Source organism: Cherax quadricarinatus, chromosome 47 (genome assembly GCF_038502225.1).
Source record: "Cherax quadricarinatus isolate ZL_2023a chromosome 47, ASM3850222v1, whole genome shotgun sequence".
Classification (NCBI taxonomy): Eukaryota; Metazoa; Arthropoda; class Malacostraca; order Decapoda; family Parastacidae; genus Cherax; species Cherax quadricarinatus.
This window is the reverse complement of record NC_091338.1, coordinates 16498518-16516153: the sequence shown is the minus strand read 5'-3', so window position 1 is coordinate 16516153 and position 17636 is coordinate 16498518. Positions and strand designations below refer to the sequence as shown.

Sequence of the window (17636 nt, the reverse complement as noted above, 5' to 3'; positions counted from 1 at the left end):
TGAGGTTCTGCTAGCACTAATATCCTGACTGATCAACCCATCAACCAGGAAGCCTGGTTCATGACCGGGCTGCGAGGGGTCAGGAATACCTTTCCTCTTAACTCCAGCATCACAACAGGTAGGTAAAAGGGTGAAGTTCCCTGGCTTGGCTGAGGTAGAGTGACTGCTGAGTGAGAAACTAAATTACCCTTGTATATTGTAGTAAGTATTAATGGAGTAGAGAACACTTCCACATTGATGTGTGGTGTTAATGTCTGCTGATAGACATGCATGTGACAAACATTAATCTGTTGTCTGCTGATAATGTGACATATTAATGTCTGCTAAAACATGTGACAGGCATTAATGTCTGCTGATAGACATGTGACAGGCATTAATGTCTGCTGATAGACATGTGACAGGCATTAATGTCTGCTGATGGACATGTGACAGGCATTAATGTCTGCTGATAGAAATGTGACAGGCATTAATGTCTGCTGATAGACATGTGACAGGCATTAATGCCTGCTGATAGACATGTGACAGGCATTAATGTCTGCTGATAGACATGTGACAGGCATTAATGTCTGCTGATGGACATGTGACAGGCATTAATGCCTGCTGATAGACATGTGACAGGCATTAATGCCTGCTGATAGACATGTGACAGGCATTAATGTCTGCTGATAGACATGTGACAGGCATTAATGTCTGCTAATAGACATGTGACAGGCATTAATGTCTGCTGATAGACATGTGACAGACATTAATGCCTGCTGATAGACATGTGACAGCCATTAATGTCTGCTGATAGACATGTGACAGGCATTAATGTCTGCTGATAGACATGTGACAGCCATTAATGTCTGCTGATTGACATGTGACAGACACTAATGTCTGCTGATTGGCATGTGACAGGCATTAATGACTGCTGATTGACATGTGACAGATATTAATGTCTGCTCACTACTTCAGTCCCTCCTTCCTGCCTTCCTTTCCATCTCTACCTCACCTTCCTCCTCCTCTCCTGCAGTCCTTCCTCCCTCCTGCCTTCCTCTTTCCCTCCCTCTTGCATTCCATCCTCCCTCCCTCCTGCCGTCCTTCATCCTTCCCTTCCTCCTGCCTTCTTCTCCCCTCCCTCCATATGCCCTTCCTTTCTCTCGCCTCCTTTCCGCCTTCCTTACTTCCTCTCGCCTTCCTTCCTCTTTCCTTCGTTAAACCTTCCCACCACCTCTTCTCCCTCCCCTCCTCACCTCTGTCCCCCCTCGTTACTTCCTGTCTCCTTCCTTCATCCCTCCTTTGTCCTTCGTTATCTTTCCTTTTTTCCCTCTACCGTTTTTTTCGCATCTTTTTTTCCCCTCCCCCCACTTTTTTCCTCTTCCCACCCTTTTCCTCCCCCCACTCATACTTTTCCTCCCCCCCCACTCATACTTTTCCTCCCTCACCTGCACTTTTTTCTTTCCTTTCCTACACTTTTTTTCCTCGTACTTTTTTATTATTTATTTTACTGTAAAACTCTTTTTTTCGTCTTCGTCATCAGTCCCCTTTATTTCAGATCACTTTTACATCACCTGTTTATCCCGTTTTTTCATCCCTCTCCATCTGTCCGTCCGTGTGTGTGCTCACTCACGAGGGACCAGGAAAAAGAGCTTGGTCCGGTGATCACCCTCCACACATCAGCAAATTCACGGTTATGGAGATTGGGAAAGAGCAAGAAGACCGGAGACGGAGTACAGACCCGGGATAGAGAGACAACAAACTTCACTCACAGAGAAAGACCTCGGAGCGAGCTTAGTGGCTAGCGTATGGTCGGTGGTACACATCAACATAATCTCTGCAGTTATGTTGGTCTGACAAATGTATTGTCTTCAGGAATCTCAAGAAACAGTCATTCATAACCCTGTATACAAAATGTGTCAGGTCCATCTTGCAATATACAGCACCAGGATTGAGCCTACACCTCTTTTGACCTGAGATTAGTGTTCGTGAATATTTCACCTGTTTTGCGAGCTAAACATTGTAAAGATCTCTCGTCGGTCGATGCAGGGGATGAGATGAAAAGCTTAAAACCACCTGCCTGAAGGCTGGCTGCCTTGGACCAAAGCGTCTAGCGTTAGCTGGGCGCCAAGGCATTGGTCCAGTGTGGTACGGTGAGTAGAGCACTGCGTACCTTGTTCCAAGGTTAGAGTCTTCGACCTGAGATTAGTGTTTGATAAAGTATATCAAGACACTACACAGGTATACAACGAGACTTGTCCCACAGTTAAAAGGTATGAACTATAAGGACACACCACAGGAAGTGACCCCCACAACATTAAAGAACTAGATGAGATATCCTATCATACAAAATATTTAAGGGAATTGATAAGGTAGATAGGAATAGACTGAGAGGCGTTGGAGCGGGAAATAGATAATGTACACGGAGGCACAGTTGCAAGTTAAAGACATAGATGAGTCATAAGGATGTTTATGAAGTATTTCTTCAACTTCAGGATGGTCAGGAAGTGGAATGACCTTGACGAACATATGTTGGAGGCAGGTTCCATGCATAAGTTTTAAGAACAAGTACGACAGGTCCCACAACGTTAAGGGGAAATGAATCTTGAAAAGTGCAAATTGAGGGGCGGGACCAGGAGCTGAGACTCAGTCCCTACACCTACATATAGGTAAATACATCTATATAAACACACACACACACACACACACACACACACACACACACACACACACACACACACACACACACACACACACACACACACACAAATCCTCAAGAAACTATGTACATTATATCTTGTGCCAAATGTATTTAGAATATAGTTATCATATTATGTGTTAATGTGGTCAATATGTCATCATTACCAGTAGTGTTATAGAGGGTAATGATAGAATTATATTTTATATGGATTATACACAACTGTTACGACTTCGAAATCGTAACTTAAATAAAAAGGTCCTGGTTCCTAAATGGCTGCTCAATCTGCTGTCTAGGGGCATTTAAATTACACTAAAAAACACAACCACTCTAGGGCCTGCATGAAGTCATATTAAATAATGAAGCATGAGTGCAAATAATTAATATAGTATATGGAAGGACAAACAAACTCACCTAATACAAAAATATACATATATATTAATAATAGTAACTTATATACAACTTAACAAACTACTCCACTACATCTTAATTCCAGTTTACATTAGCTCACTGCTGCTAATGAGTTAAAATAAATCATCAGGGAGGCTCCATGACATACACACTCCCCTCTTCTGCCTGGTAGACTAATTACCAGCAGGCAAGACACCATACAGTACTCTCGCAAAACAGGCCTCTGCATACCAGGACCTTACAAATAAACATGAGAGCACTTAAACACAAACACCTATAGTATACACTAAAAAAATTTCCAAAATTACCTACTCAAACTACCGCCCAAACGTGAAGTCACCACCGTCTCGTACTGAACTAAACACCTCATCTGCTGCTGTCTTGGCCACACTAACCGACCGGGAATAATGCACGTTCGGATTCAGTACACACCCGGATAATGACATATGGAGCGTTGTTTCTTATATAAATTTGTATAATATTTTAAATGCAGCACACTGCATAATAGCAACAAATAATACAGTACAGACTACGTCTACCATGTGCATGTATGGGTGACAATATGCTGTGGAAAAAGACACTTGTGTACAGTTCAAGACATTTATTATAGGAAACGTTTCGCCATTAATTAAGAAACGAGTTTATATAGTGGCAGGAGTCAGGTGGAAAACCGCGAGGGTAAGTAGTAATAGCGGTAGTAGTAGTTGAAGTAGCAAGAGGAGACATCCATCCATCGAGTCACGAGACGGGCACACGGAAGTACTTGGCTTTTTCCCAAAGGAAGAGGTCACGATGTCCCAAGAACTCATCTGAGGACTCGGATTTGGAAGTGTGGGGCACAGTTCTTGCAAAGAAGCTGCGAGACCACTCACTGGACTCCCTGGGCTCTTGGGACAGTGAAGCAAACGAAACCAGCCAGGCCAGTAAGACAGGGATGAATCAAGAAACGCTCATCCCAACCCCAGATATAATGAATGAAGAGGGTTGACAGGTAGGAGCCCTGAAGTCCCAGAGAAGACAATATTTCTTTGCCTCATATTGGGCAAGTCAAGCCGTCTGCAGGCAACAAATTTAGGTTGATAAGCAAAGGACACCACGACACCCCGTATTCTGCTATAATTTATCTCGATAAGAAATATGGCTTAAGATATCAGTGCCCCCAAATCTGAAAATAGAGTTTATTCTCACCCCACGAAACATAGTACTGCAGAAGGTGAATGACCTGGAATCACCACTTGTTCTAACAGAACTAAAATCCATAGAGCAGGTAACAAAAGGCGTACTAATGCGCTGTCCATTAGGCATGCCGCTCGATGCAATCCAGACTAACAAAAACATCGTGAAAGCTGAGCAGTTCCAAGCCAAGGAGGACGGCAACGTACCTACGAGGCAGGTCTTGATCCAACACAGAGAACCTCTCCTTGCTCAGCTGGAACTCGGTTGCTGGGAAAAGTACCAGGTTAGGACGTACAACACCTTTCAGGTGTTTCAGGTGCGAGAGGTATAACCACCTCAGCGCCCGATGTCAGTTTAAGGAAATATATGGCATCTGTAGTGGGTCTCAACCTACCAAGAACTGCTTGAGTAAACTGGAGAGATGTGAAGCTACAGAACCTCGATGTCCTAACTGCGGCAAGAAGCATCATGCCTGGAACCTGCACTGCCTGGAGAGGCCCTTTTGTGTCAAGGCAACATGGAAAACCATGGTTGTCCAGCCTCAAACATCAAGTAGAGCCCTCACCACTGAGTAGCAGCCTCGTCCAGAGGAGGCTACACTAACATGAGATCCTAGGCCACTTCCCCGGCCACAGGAACAAAGGAAGCCGACATCAGTGATGGGGATCGCGCCCTTGCTCAACCAGCTTCCGATACCCTTGCTCAAACTCCCATCCGACAATGGCAGCTAACGGGCCCCATGCTGCAGGAGCAGGCTACAGTCAATGTGTCAATCCCAGCATCATAACATTTACCAGTGAGGAGCACTGTATCCCAAGAGAGCACAGCAGGACATCCTGTATTATCTCTGAGCTATCAAATGTTGTCTGCAGTCACATGTTTCACCGATGTCATATGCGACCTGATAGACTCCGAAGAAAACAGAAACATTGAGAACTATTGTGAGGACTTTCGGGAACATATGCTAGATGGACAAAAACAGATTTCATGTGTTTATTTGCAAATTTACCCAACCACCCAGCACAAAGCCCAGGCACAGTGATGGGGGGGGGGGACGTGATGGCCTCAGCCAACTGTTGTACATAAAATGTTTTGCCGTGGAACGCACAGGGACTATAAGACTCTGATCGCGGCCACAGAACAGCTGAATTAGATTGACATATTCGAGATCCTCGACACGTCATCTAGTTGTAGTAGTGGTAATTGTAGGAGTGGTAGTACAAGTGTCTTTTCCACAGCTTGTAGGTATCACCATACCATTTCTCTGACAGTACGTGGCACGACTGCTTCCAGTGGCGGCCTTCATGTTGATAAAAGGCTCTTGATCTAGGAGAATGGAGCACTCCTACCATTCCTTGGATAAAAAATGATCACTTCCCATTCCCTAGATGATATATGGTCCTTACGAGTTAAGTACTTCCCATGAAATATGAAATTGCATGGCAGAATTCTCTCGGTTGATTTCAACGGTTGCGTGATTAATCTCTCATGCATGGCGATGTCCTTATGGGGCACGCTGCAAGCGTGCTCTTGGGTATACTGGAAACATGTCCATTACTGATAGAGGTTACACGCCTTTTGCAGTCAGAATCTTACATTTCTAACTATTGTTTTTAAATTTACATATATATATATATATATATATATATATATATATATATATATATATATATATATATATATGTGTGTGTGTGTGTGTGTGTGTGTGTGTGTGTGTGTGTGTGTGTGTGTGTGTGTGTGTGTGTGTGAGAGAGAGAGAGAGAGAGAGAGAGAGAGAGAGAGAGAGAGAGAGAGAGAGAGAGAGAGAGACAAGCCAAGAATATCAACAAGTGTACCTTAATTGAGACAGAACAAGAAAAGAAAGGGAACTGAGAATGAGAGCAAGACGAAACCAGTGGAAGGAAAGAGAGACAGGACAGGCAACGACAGACAGGAAAGCTCAGCCTTTGGGGTAACATCAAACTCAAATGCTTACAGAATTCACTCAACTCCTGTCACCCCAGATCAACCAAACACAGTAACCAGAAACAAACCACACTTCATAGCCCCCCCCCCAAGCACTAATTTCACAATCACAGCAGCCTCCCATAATATTCTGCCCTGCCTCCCATCCCCCCAACCTTTACCTTCCTCTTCTGTCTCCCAAAATACAGTAATGGAAAGGAAGCTAAAGGTATGGTACATCAGTGCAGATGGAATAACAAATAAGAGTGATGAGTGGCAGGAACGAATCATTGATGCATCACCTGACATCATAGTACTAACAGAGACAAAACTTACAAGGAGGATAACAGATGCAATCTTTCCACCTGGATATCAGATCCTGAGGAAAAGACAGAGAGAACAGAGGAGGGGGAGGAGTAGCACTGCTCATCAAAAATCAGTGGAGTTTTGAGGAAATGGGAGAAATGGACAGCAGGGAAACAGACGACTTCATTGTAGGAACACTTCAGACTGGGTGTCCGAAGGTGGTGATAGCAGTGATGTATAACCCACCACTGAACAGCAGGAGGAAAAGACAAGAATATGATGAGTGCAATAGGGCAATGGTGGATACACTAGATGAAGTGGCCAGGAGGGCTCATATGGGTAGGACAAAATTACTCATAATGGGGGATTTCAATCATAAAGAGATTGGGAAAACCTAGAGCCATATGGGGGACCAGAAACATGGAGGGCTAAGATGTTGGAGACTGTATTGGAGAACTTCATGCACCAACATGTTAGGGATACAACCAGAGAGAGAGGAGAGGATCTTGCAGCAAGGCTGGATCTCATATTCACCTTGAATAGTTCAGATATAAGGGATATCACACACAAAAGACCCCTTGGCGCTAGTGATCATGATGTTCTGAGCTTTGAATACCTTGTAGAGTTTACAGTGGAGAATGCAGCAGCATGAGAACAACGAGAGAAGCTGAGCTTCAAAAAAGGGGACTACATAAGCATGAGAAGTTTCCTGCATGAAGTGCAATGGGAAAGAACTAGAGGGAAAATCAGTAAATGAAATAATGGAACTAGTGACCACTAAGTGCAGGGAGGCAGAGGAGAAGTTCATACCAAAGGGTAACAGAAAAAATGGTAAGACCAGAGTGAGCCCATGGTTTAACTGGAGGTGTAAAAGGGCCAAAGCCAAGTGTGCTAGAGCATAGAAAAGGTATAGAAGGCAAAATACTCAAGAAAATAAGGAGTTGAGCAGAAGAATCAGAAACAAATATGCAGGGATAAGGAGAGAGGCCCAGTGGCAATATGAGAACGGCATAGCATCAAAAGCCAAATCCGAACCAGGTTTGTTACACAGCCTCATTAGGAGAAAAACAACAGTCAAGGACCAGGTAATCAGGCTGAGGAAAGGAGAAGGGGAGCTCACAAAGAATGACCAGGAAGTAAGTGATGAACTAAACACAAGATTTAGAGAAGTGTTCATAATAGAGACAGGAATGCTTCCAGGAAACCGTGGAGGTAGGGTGCACCAGCAGGTGCTGGACACAATACACATAACCAAGGAAGAGGTGAAGAAACTGCTAGGTGAACTAGATACTTCAAAGGTGGTAGGCCCAGATAACATATCTCCATGGATACTGAGAGAGGGAGCAGAGGAACTGTGTGCTGCTAGCAGCAATCATAAGTAAATCTATCCAAACTGGGCAATTGCCTGAGGCGCGGAAGACAGCAAATGTAGTTCCAATTTTTAAGAAAGGAGACAGACAGGCAGCATTAAACTACACACCAGTATCACTGACTTGTATAGTATGTAAAGTCAGGGAAAAGATTATCAGGAAAAGAGTGGTGGAACACATTGAAAAGATTGGGCTCATACTTGACAATCAGCGTGGCTTCAGAGATGGGAAATCCTGTGTCACAAATCTACTTGAGTTCTACGGTAAGGTAATAGAAGTAAGACAGGTGAGAGAGGGATGGGTAGATTGCATCTTTTTGAACTGTAAGAAGGCTTTTGACACAGTACCACATAAGACACTGGTGCAAATATTAAGAGGAACTGGCAGGAATAATAGGGAAAGTGCTGCAATGAATCAGGGAATACCTGACTGGCAGGAAACAACGAGTGTTGGTACGTGATGAAGTGTCAGAATGGGCGCTTGTGTCGAGTGAGGTTCCACAAGGGTCAGTCCTATGTCCGGTGCTGTTTCTTGTATACGTGAATGACATGGTGGAAGGAATAGATTCAGAAGTGTCACTGTTCGCTGATGATGTGAAACTGATGAGGAGAATACAAGTGGGCGAGGATCAGTTAAGATTACAAAGGGATCTGGACAAACTACAAGTATGGTCCGACAAATGGTGTAAGGTCATGAAGATTGGGGAAGGACAGAGAAGACCGCAGACGAAGTACAGGTTAGGAAACCAACAGCTGCAAACGTCAATTAAAGAAAAGGACCTTGGGGTAAGCATTATAACGAACATGTCCCCTGAGGCACACATCAGCCAAATAACTGCTGCAGCATATGGGAGATTCGCAAACCTGAGATTGGCGTTTAGACATCTGAGTAAGGAGTCATTCACGACATTGTACACAGTGTACGTAAGGCCTATACTGGAATATGCAGCGCCGGTATGGAACCCTCACTTAGTCAAACACGTCACGAAATTGGAGAAAGTGCAAAAATTTGCAACACGATTAGTCCCGGAACTGAAGGGTATGTCTTATGAGGAGAGGTTAAGGGAACCCAACCTGTTGACACTAGAGGATAGGAGGGATAGAGGGGACATGATAACGTATAAAATACTAAGAGGCATTGACAAGGTGGACAAGGATCGAATGTTTCAGAGATGGGATACAGAAACAAGGGAACACAATTGGAAGCTGAAAACCCAGGATGTTAGGAAGTATTTCTTTAGTCTTAGAGGTGTCAGGAACTGGAATAATCTGGAGAGTGAAGTAGTGGAAGCAAGTTCCATAAATAGCTTTAAGACGAGGTATGACAAATATCATGGAGCAGGGAGAGAGTGAATTAGTATCGACCAATGAAGAGGCGGGGCCAGGAGCTATGAATCGACCCCTGCAACCACATATAGGTGAGTACATACAGGTGAGTACACACACATAAATACACATGCACACACACACAAGGTGACAAGGTGACAGAAGTAAGACAGAGAGAGGGGTGGATCGACTGCATTTTTTTGGACTGCAAGAAGGCCTTCAACATACTTCCTCACAAGAGGTTATGGCAAAAGCTAGAGGATCAGGCACACATAACAGGAAAGGCACTGCAATGGATCAGAGAATACCTGACAGGGAGGCAACAACGATTCATGGTACGTGACGAGGTGTCAGAGTGGGCGCCTGTGACAAGCGGGGTTCCACAGGGGTCAATCCTAGGACCTGTGCTGTTCTTGGTATATGTGAATGATATAACGGAAGGGATAGACTCAGAAGTGTCCTCGTTTGCAGATGATGTGAAGTTAATGAGAAGAATCAAATCGCATGAGGATCAGGCAGGACTACAAAGAGACCTGGACAGGCTACAAGCCTGGTCCAGCAACTTGCTCCTTGAGTTTAACCCTGCCAGATGCAAAGTCATGAAGATTGGGGAAGGGCAAAGAAGACTGCAAACACAATATAGTTTAGATGGCCAAAGACTCCAAACCTCACTCAAGGAAAAAGATCTGGGGGTGAGTATAACACCGAGCATATCTCCTGAGGGGCACATCAATCAGATAACTGCTACAGCATACGGACGTCTGGCAAACCTACGGATAGCGTTCTGATACCTCAGTAAGGATTCGTTCAAGACTCTGTATACCATTTACGTCAGGCCCATGCTGGAGTATGCAGCACCAGTTTGGAATCCACACCTAGTCAAGCACGTCAAGAAATTAAAGAAAGTGCAAAGGTTTGCAACAAGACTAGTCCCAGAGCTAAGGGGATTGTCCTACGAAGAAAGGTTGAGGGAAATCGGCCTGACGACACTGGAGGACAGGAGGGTCAGGGAAGACATGATAACGACATATAAAATACTGCGCGGAATAGACAAGGTGGACAAAGACGGGATGTTCCAGAGAAGAGAGACAGACACAAGAGGTCACATTTGGAAGTTGAAGACTCAGATGAATCAAAGGGATGTTAGGAAGTATTTCTTCAGTCATAGAGTAGTCAGACCGTGGAATAGCCTAGAAAGTGACGTACTGGAGGCGGGAACCATACGTAGTTTTAAGGCGAGGTATGATAAAGCTCATGGGGCAGGGAGAGAGAGGACCTAGTAGCAATCAGCGAAGAGGCGGGGCCAGGAGCTATGAATCGACCCCTGCAACAACAAATAGGTGAGTACACACACACACACACACACACACACACACACACACACACACACACACACACACACACACACACACACACACACACACACACACACACACACACATGCACACACACATGCACACACACGTATGCACACACATATGCACACTGTGTACGTCAGGCCCATACTGGAGTACGCAGCACCAGTTTGGAACCCACACCTTGTCAAACACGTCAAGAAATTAGAGGAAGTGCAAAGGTTTGCAATAAAGTTTGTTCCAGAGCTAAGGGGAATGTCCTATGAAGAAAGGTTAAGGGAAATGGGTCTGACAACACTGGAGGACAGGAGGGTCAGGCGAGACATGATAACGACATACAAAATACTGTGTGGAATAGACAAGGTGGACAGAGACAGGATGTTCCAGAGATGGGACACAGAAACAAGGGGTCACAATTGGAAGGTGAAGACTCAGGTGAGTCAAAGGGATGTTAGGAAATATTTCTTCAGCCACAGAGTTGTTAGGAAGTGGAATAATCTGACAAACGATGTAGTGGAGGCAGGAACCGTATGTAATTTTAAGACAAGGTATGATAAAGCTCATGGAGCAGGGAGAGGGAGGACCCAGTAGCAGTCAGTGAAGAGGCGGGGCTAGGAGCTGAGTCTCGACCCCTGAAACCACAATTGAGTACACACACGCCCACACGCCCACACACACACACACACACACACACACACACACACACACACACACACACACACACACACACACACACACACACACACACACACACACACACACACAAAAGGTGTACGAAGGACTCATATGAACACAAATTTCCACGCATGCAAGTGACACACACACACACACACACACACACACACACACACACACACACACACACACACACACACACACACACATAAGCACGTCCACACACACACACACACACACACACACACACACACACAAAAGCACGACCACACACACACACACACCACACACACACACACACACACACACACACACACACACACACACACACACACACACACACACGCTTATACAACAGGCCTAGTGTCTAATCGACATGTGCCTGGGACAAAATGGTAACTAACACACACACACACACACACACACACACACACACACACACAGATGATGGAGGTCGTACTGGAAAACTTCATGCATCAACATGTAAGGGACACTACAAGAGAGAGAGGAGAGGATGAACCAGCAAGACTGGACCTAGTATTCACCTTGAGTAGTGCAGATATTGAGGACATCACATATGAAAGACCCCTTGGGGCCAGCGATCATGTGGTTTTTAAGCTTTAAATACACAGTAGAGCTACAAGTGGAGGGGGAAGCGGGAAGGCCAGGATGAATGAAGCCAAACTACAAGAGAGGGGACTACACGGGAATGAGGAACTTCCTGAACGGGGTTCAGCGGGACAGAGAACTGGCAGGGAAGCCAGTTAATGAGATGATGGAATATGTAGCAACAATGTGCAAGGAGGCTGAGGAGAGGTTTGTACCCAAGGGTAGCAGAATTAATGAAAAAGCCAGGATGAGCCCATGGTTCACCCTAAGGTGCAGGGAGGCAAAAACCAAGTGTGCTAGGGAATGGAAAAAATATAGAAGGCAAAGGATCCAGGAGAATAAGGAGAGCAGTCATAGAGCCAGAAATGAATATGCACAGATAAGAAGGGAGGCCCAATGACAATATGAAAACGACATGGCAGCGAAAGCCAAATCTGACCCGAAGCTGTTATACAGCCACATCAGGAGGAAAACAACAGTCAAGGACCAGGTAATCAGGCGAAGGAAGGAAGGAGGAGAGACAAGAAATGACCGTGAAGTATGTGAGGAACTCAACAAGAGATTTAAAGTGTTCACATAGGAGACAGAAGGGGCTCCAGAAAGACGGAGAGGTGGGGCACACCACCAAGTGCTGGACACAGTACACACAACCGAGGAAGAAGTGAAGAGGCTTCTGAGTGAGCTAGATACCTCAAAGGCAATGGGGCCACATAACATCTCTCCATGGGTCCTGAGAGTAGGAGCAGAGGCGCTATGTATACCCCTAACAACAATATTCAATACATCTATCGAAACAGAGAGATTGCCTGAGGCATGGAAGACAGCAAATGTAGTCCCAATCTTTAAAAAAGGAGACAGACATGAATCACTAAACTACAGACCAGTGTCACTGACATGTATAGTATACAAAGTCATGGAGAAGATTATCAGGAGAAAAGTGGTGGAACACCTAGAAAGGAATAATCTCATCAACAGCAGCCAACATGGTTTCAGGGACGGGAAATCCTGTGTCACAAACCTACTGGAGTTCTATGACATGGTGACAGCAGTAAGACAAGAGAGAGAGAGGGGTGGGTGGATTGCATTTTCTTGGACTGCAAGAGGGCGTTTGACACAGTTCCACACAAGAGATTAGTGCAAAAACTGGAGGACCAAGCAGGGATAACAAGGAAGGCACTACAGTGGATCAGGGAATACTTGTCAGGAAAACAGCAGCGAGTCATGGTACGTGGCGAGGTGTCAAAGAGGGCACCTGTGACCAGCGGGGTCCCACAGGGGTCAGTCCTAGGACCAGTGCTGTTTCTGGTATTTGTGAACGACATGACGGAAGGAATAGACTCCGAAATGTCCCTGTTTGCAGATAACGTGAAGTTGATGGGAAGAATTCATTCGATCGAAGACCAGGCAGAACTACAAAGGGATCTGGACAGGCTGCAGACCTGGTCCAGCAATTGGCTCCTGGAGTTCAACCCCACCAAGCGCAAAGGCATGAAGATTTGGGAATGGCAAAGAAGACTGCAGACGGAGTACAGTCTAAGGGGCCAGAGACTACAAACCTCATTCAAGGAAAAAGATCTTGGGGTGAGTATAACACCAGGCACATCTGAAGCACACATCAACCAAATAACTGCCGCAGCATATGGGCGCCTAGCAAACCTCATAACAGCATTCCGACATCTTAATAAGGAATCGTTCAGGACCCTGTACACCGTGTACGTTAGGCCCATATTGGAGTATGCGGCACCAGTTTGGAACCCACACCTAGCCAGGCACGTAAAGAAACTAGAGAAAGTGCAAAGGTTTGCAACAAGACTAGTTCCAGAGCTAAGAGGTATGTCCTACGAGGAGAGGTTAAGGGAAATCAACCTGACGACACTGGAGGACAGGAGAGATAGATGGGACATTTATTTATTTATTTTTTTAGAAATTTTAGCATACATACAGAGGTACAAAAAAAATACAGGTAAGAGCAGCATGCCAAAGCCACTTATATGCATAGCATTACGGGCTGGCTTAAAATTAACTTAAGATTAACTAAGCATTGATGAAATCAGTGATAAGACATTATTGTAAACAGATAACTATAAAGCACAAATGAGTATTACAAAGACAGGTCATGTGGTTGCTTGCATTGCTGTTCATTCAGTAGAATGGAGTATTCTGTTAGTGTATTTAAAAAAATAACAAAGTTAGATTGGGTCCTAGGTTTAACATTTATGTGATATAATTGTGAGTAACATTTTGGATATACAATTTGTAAGGTTCAGTTATTCAGTATTTATTTGGTTTTGAGTGAGTAAGTGAACTTTGAGAAGAGACTTGAATTTATAAACAGGTAGCGTTTCTTTTATATTTACAGGTAATGAATTCCAGATTTTAGGGCCTTTTATGTGCATTAAGTTTTTGCATAGCGTGAGATGGACACGAGGAACATCAAAGAGTGATCTGTGCCTTGTGTTATGGTCATGTGTTCTGTTGAGGTTGGCAAGGAGATGTTTGAGGGGAGGGTTAATATCAGAGTTAGGTGTTCTATGTATGTAATAGGTGCAATAATAAGTATGGATGTTTTGTATGGTGAGTAGGTTGAGTGTTTTTAATATTGGTGGAGTGTGTTGCCTGTAGTGAGAATTTGTTATCATTCTAACTGCAGCCTTTTGTTGGGTAATTAGTGGTCTGAGATGGTTAATTGTTGTTGAGCCCCATGCACAAATTCCATAGGTGAGATAGGGGTAAATAAGAGAGTGATAAAGGGCCAGGAGGGCTGACTGTGGAACATAGTACCGTATCTTCGATAGTATGCCTACAGTCTTGGAAATTTTCTTAGAAATTTGTTGTACATGTGTATGAAATTTGAGTCTATTATCGAGGTGGATTCCTAAGAATTTTCCCTCTGTTAGCTTTGTGATAGGTGATCCGTTTATCGTTATGTTAAGAGGTATATCTGTAGCTCTGTTACCAAACTGAATGAAGTAGGTTTTGTCAATGTTTAGTGTAAGTTTGTTAGTCCTCATCCAGGTAGATATTTTCTGTAATTCGGTGTTTACAATATTGGCTAGCGTGACTGGGCTCGGGTGAGAGAAGACGTATGTAGTGTCATCTGCAAAAAGTGTGGGTTTGAGTATTTGCGAAGCATTTGGTAGGTCATTTATGTATAGGAGAAAGAGAAGAGGGCCAAGGACACTTCCCTGTGGGACACCAACTGTAATTGGTTGTGCGGAAGAGCTTGCCCCATTTGCGTACACATATTGGCTTCTGTTGCTGAGGTAAGACTTGAGGTAGTTGAGGGAGTGCCCTCTTATACCATAGTGTGACAATTTTACGTGGAGCAAGTCATGGTCAACTGTATCAAAAGCTTTACGTAAATCAATGAAGATCCCCAGTGGGACTTCTTTTTTCTCTATTGCAGTGTATATATATTCTAGCATGTGTATAATAGCATCATTAGTATTTTTATTAGGCCTGAATCCAAATTGGCAGGGGTTAAGAATGTTTTGGGAGATGAGGTAGGAGTAGATTCGTTTATGAATTAATTTTTCGAAAATTTTTGAGAGGGGGTATAAATTGGATATTGGCCTATAGTTATTCAACTCTGTTTGGTCTCCTCCTTTATGGATCGGGGTGACCCTTGCTATTTTGAGAACTGTAGGGAAGGTGGAGGATTCAATGGATTTGTTAAAGAGTGTTGCAATGATTGGTGATAGTACTTGTGACGCTTTTTTGTATATAAAGGGTGGTAAGGTATTTAAATCTCCTGCCTTGTTTTTCAGTGCGTTGATAATAAGGGAGACTTCGTATAGGTTAGTCGGAGCTAGGAACAGTGTGTTCGGGTAGTTGGCAGTGAGGTAGTCATTTGGTGGGGTATCTGAGCTTGGGATTTTATTGGCAAGGTTTTGACCTATAGTGGAGAAGAAATCATTGAGTCTGTTTGCTGTTTCTGTTGGTGGGAGTTGGGGTTCATCTGATTTTGCTAATTTTATTTCGCTATGTCGTGATATCTTTTTTGTTCCCAGAATTTCTGATAGGGTCTTCCAGGTCTTTTTTATATCACCTCGTAAGTTGGATAATCTGTTCTCATAATACAATTTTTTTGCCCTTCTTATCAGGCTGGTTAGGATTGACGAGTAACGTTTTGTTTGGTCTCTGGTTATGTGACCCATTCTGTACTGTTTTTCATATCGGTGTTTTGTATTTATGGATTTGAGAATGCTGGGTGTTAGCCAGGGACTGTTCAGTCTCTTAGCTGTCATCTGTTTAGTTTTTTTAGGGCAGTGCTTGTTATAAAGGTATTGGGTCTTTTTTAGAAAATTATTAAAACATTCGTCAATATCTGTATAGATTTCTAGCTCAGTGTGCCAGTCAATGTTTGTTACTGCTGTTGTGAAGTTATTAATGGCTGCCTCATTGTGAAGTCTGAAGGTGACTTTAGTAGTGTCTTGAGGTATTTTACCAAGAGTTATGAGGAAAGTAGGGTAGTGGTCTGTTGTATTATCTGTAATTATGCCTGATTTTAAAGGGGATATGGTGTTGGTCCAGATGTGGTCAAGTAGGGAAACACTAGTCTCTGTAACTCTTGTAGGTTTTGTTACTGTTGGTAGCAACATGCAGTTGCTCATTGTGTTTGTGAATTCAGTAACGTGTGGGTCCTGGTCTTGCAGGAGATTTATATTGAAGTCACCTGAGAGTAGTAAGTGATCTTTGTTCATGCGTGCATCAGTTATCATACTTCCTAGGTTTTGACTAAATTGGCTAATGTTTGATTGTGGAACTCTGTAGACGTTTATCACTGTGATAGGTTTTTGTAAGTATTTGGATTTGAATTTAGCTATTATATATTCCCCATGTTCATCCCTTGTGCAAGTATTAGTGATACATTCTAGTTGGTCTGAGTAGTATATAGCGGTGCCACCCCCTTGTTGGTCTGGCCTATAGTTGTGTATGGCTGTGTAACCAGGAATGGCATAGACGTCTGTAGTATCAGGCTTTAGCCAGGTTTCAGTTAGTGTAATGATGGACATATTGGCATGCAAGGAATTTAGTAATGCTAGGAGGTCATCATAATGCTTGCTTAAAGCATACAAAATACTGAGAGGAATTGACAAGGTGGACAAAGACAGGATGTTCCAGAGATGGGACAGAGCAACAAGGGGACACAGTTGGAAGTTGAAGACACAGATGAATCACAGGGATGTTAGGAAGTATTTCTTCAGCCACAGAGTAGTCAGGAAGTGGAATAGTTTGGGAAGCAATGTAGTGGAGGCAGGATCCATACATAGCTTTAAGCAGAGGTATGATAAAGCTCATGGTTCAGGGAGAGTGACCTTGTAGTGACCAGTGAAGAGGCGGGGCCAGGAGCTTGGACTCAACCCCTGCAACCTCAACTAGGTGAGTACACACACATGCACACACACGCACACACACACGCACGCACACACACACACACACACACACACACACACACACACACACACACACACACACACACACACACACACACACACACACACACGCACACACACATGCACACGCACACATGCGCACACACACGCACGCGCACACACACGCACACGCACACACGCACTCGCACATGCACACACACACGCGCGCACACACACACACACACACACACACACACACACACACACACACACACACACACACACACACACACGCACACGCACGCACGGACAGGCAGAATCGGCTGGAAACAGGATCCTGCAGCAGAAAGCAAGACTAAGGGACATGTCGGCGTACCAGAGGGTGTATCTTGACTGCTACAGAACACAAGAAGAAG

At 44.2% G+C, this 17636-nt stretch overlaps 1 protein-coding gene across 7 annotated transcripts in view; it reads left to right on the top strand.

Moving 5' to 3' along the window:
* LOC128696472 (uncharacterized) overlaps positions 1–17636 on the top strand; it is a 765910-nt gene that overhangs the window by 544973 nt on the left and 203301 nt on the right. The window lies entirely within an intron of this gene.